The sequence below is a fragment of the Lotus japonicus genome, chromosome 2 (genome assembly GCF_012489685.1).
Source record: "Lotus japonicus ecotype B-129 chromosome 2, LjGifu_v1.2".
Classification (NCBI taxonomy): domain Eukaryota; kingdom Viridiplantae; phylum Streptophyta; class Magnoliopsida; order Fabales; family Fabaceae; genus Lotus; species Lotus japonicus.
The window spans coordinates 32579604-32583022 of NC_080042.1; the positions used below are offsets into that span (position 1 = coordinate 32579604).

At 43.6% G+C, this 3419-nt stretch overlaps 1 non-coding gene across 1 annotated transcript; it reads left to right on the forward strand.

Annotated features, from left to right (window-relative positions):
- The first annotated feature begins 530 nt into the window (after positions 1 to 530).
- Positions 531 to 637, forward strand: LOC130741570 (small nucleolar RNA R71). The gene has a single exon (XR_009020461.1). It is a non-coding gene; the product is annotated as a small nucleolar RNA R71 (small nucleolar RNA).
- Positions 638 to 3419: the final 2782 nt, after the last annotated feature.

Consider the following 3419-nt stretch of genomic DNA (forward strand, 5'->3'; position numbering starts at 1 on the left):
GTCTTGAGCTTTGGCCTTGAAATCCTTGGCTAGGAAATTGTCTCTGAAAACCACTCCCTTGCCCATTATTACCTTGCCTCCAAGAAAAATTACGGTGATTCCTCCATCCTGGATTGTAAGTATTTGAAAATGGGTCATTCCGAGCTTGACCCATAGCCTTCACTTCCTCCTCCGGTCTAGTCTCTGTGCATTCTTCGCTGTCATGTGGCCCTCCACAAGTCACACACTCCACCTTGGCAACTCGACCACCAATCTTGGTGGTCTTCATTTGATTTTGAATCTCATTCATTTGCTTGGAGAGTTGCTTGTTGGAGGCCATAAGTTGATCATAAGCTTCAACCTCAAGGACTCCTCTTCGGGTTTGGCGATCATTACTAGAGTTCATGGCTCTTATAGCCATCTTTTCAATCAACTCATACCCCACTTGTGGAAGTAAGGCATCGAACTCTCCACTTGAAGCCGCATCCAAGCCAAACCTCGAAGAATATTGGAGACCATCATAGAACTTTGCTACTTGCTCAGCTTGAGTAAGGTTATGTTGAGGACACCTCCTCAAGAGCTTCTTGAACCTCTCCCAAGCTTCATAGAGATTCTCGTCGGTGGATTGAGCAAAAGTCATGATGTCATTCTTGAGCTTCCTCAAGAGGGCTCTTGGAACAAACCTTGTGGTGAACTTCTCAGCCAAGTCTTCCCAAGATGTAATGCTACCTTGGGGCTGTGAATTCAACCACTCTTCAGCAGTATCCCTCAATGAAAAAGGGAATAAACTCAAGCGGATGGTGTCCGCTGAAACATTCTGAACTCTGTAGGTGTTGCAATTGCGGATAAACAGCTCCATGTGTGCATGAGGATCTTCAAGAGCACCTCCACCATACTGATTTTGGCTCACCAAGTTGATGAATGCCGGCCTCAGCTCAAAGTTTCCCGTGCCATCGGGGGAAACTATGCTGCCCGGATAATCGTAGCTCATGGCAGCCGAGGTGAGGTCTCTGAGAGAACGATTGGCATTCTCCAATTCTTGCTCTTGAAGTATTTGAGCAAGAACCTCATTCACTCTTTCTTCAATGTGGGCTTGCATCTCCTCTTCCGTCATTTAAGCAGCCATGGCTTCAAGCCTTTGTTGCGCTCGACGACGGCGAAGAGTACGTTCAGGCTCCGGATCAAATAGCAATGGATCCGTGCCAAGCCTATTGTGCATAAACTGAAATCACAAAAACAGAGAAAAAGTTAGTAACACCTATTCAATGCAATGCTTAGTAAAACAAACAAACAAACTCTTTAACTTAAACCGAAAACCACAAACAATCCCCGGCAACGGCGCCAAAAACTTGTTGGTCAATTCGCAAGTGTACGAATACCTCCGGGTTTTAAAATATCGAACCACAGGGATTGTGAGTGAGAATTGTTGATTTAAGCCTAAAGTTTGCAAGTTCTTAAAACAGTAAAATTTAGAAATTGATTTTGGTTGATTTAGACAAAAGATTTGCAGAAGAGCAATGTTGAAAACGTTGTAAATAACAAATGATGGAAAATTGCCTTGGGTTGTTGATCATCTAATCCATTTTAGTCCACCTATCCTATGCATGTGAAACCTTGATTTAACTCTTGTTGTTATAGCCTATGTACTTACTAGTTGATTCCTCACAAAAGTAATTCTCTCAAATTGAAAGATAAGCCCAATTCCTTGTGTACTTAAACATTCATAAGAGGTAAATAAGCATGTATATTCAGGCCAACAAAACCCTACCCTCACTCTATTCCTAGAAGCAAGTATAGAAGGATCTATTCCAATTCATGTCCCTAAATCATAACAAACTTCCATTTGATTATAATCTAGCCTATAGCAAAGGTGCACCAAAGCTAAACATGCAATAAGGAATTGAAATACAAGATTGAATCAAGACTCATGCATAGAGATAGGATTTACAAACTAAAATTTCATAGAATCTCTTAACCCAAAGCAAAAAGTAAACTAGCCACTCATGGCTAGTGAATTCATAATGGAAATGTAAAGAAAACCTGAGAAGAAATACAAGTTGGAGCCTCCCTTGGCCCCAAAGTTCTCCTCAGCTCTCAAACTTGATCAAAAAATGAGTAAAATGTCCAAATGTATCAAAGAAATTGGCCTAAGCCTTATTTATAGGCAAAATGAACGAAACTGGGCGCTCAGGCGCCAATTCAGAGCGCCTGAGCGCCAATTGCATGTTGAAAAAAACATGCCTCTGACCCTATTGGCGCCTAGGCGCCCATTCCCAGCGCCTAGGCGCTTAAGCTCGCCTGAAAAGGACTTTTTGGCTTCTAAAACTCCTCTTTTCAATCCTCTTTAAGTTCTTCATCAATTCCATGCTTCTAGGCCTTCTTTCTCCTTCAGTTTCTGCTCTCCAAACCTAACCAACAAGTCAAGGAAGATTCTAGAAGCTCCAAGAGCTCATTAGCACAAGAGGTCCTTCATAAAACACAACAAAACCATGCAAGTCCTAAACTTTACTTACAATGCAAGAAAACTACCTATAAAACTACTAAATTACCAAAACAAAATAAAGACTAAAGAAAAGAATAAAAATGCATGAGAATGCATGAAACACTACATGAGACTCAACAAAAAGACTCAAAACAACCAAAGAAATGACCCTAAAAACACTACTAAAACAGGGTCATCACCGACACCCCGGGCTCTTGGGTGGTCGACCCCGCAGGTTACCGAGCCATTTACACGGGGCGAATAATGGAGGACCACGTGGACCGAATGGGGAACCTGACGCAAGGAGTCTTGAGACGCCACACGGTTAGCTTCAACCTACCACCAGGCGTGCATTGTGGCCCTGGAGTTGTGGTACCGCCACCTTCATCTGAGGACGAGGAGGACCCTTCAGAGGAGTTGCCTGTAGGAGGTGCTTCATCTGAGTCTAGCTCACCCACCGTCGCGGCTGCTGCTGTCTTGGGTTCGGGTACAGTACCCGTGGGACCCACTGCGAGGACCGATGTCGTCATTGACGTGATCGTCTTGGATTCAGATTCAGACGATGATCATGGTGACGCGTAGTTAGGAGTGGTGTGTAGTACTCCTATAGTCGGGATTAGGGTAGGAGTAGCGTCGTGGCTCTGATCTTCAGTTTTTCTCATTTTGGGGCAGGGTAGGTCCCCGACCTATAGTTTTTTGTGTGGTTCTCTTGACGGGAGTCACAGGGAGTTGGTCGGATTAGGAGGTCTTCGGGCTGTTTTGAGCTGACCTACTTTCTTTTGGAGGACTGTATATCAGAATACTGACCTTATATTTTGTGTTGTACATATTTGCCGTCAGGCACTACTTTCCGTCACTGGAGGTTACTCGTGACGTGGCTTACCGGTTACTGTGGGGAGTGTATATATATTGTATATTAGTCTTGTTTATCTTTCATCGATACGTCTTTAAATTCGAC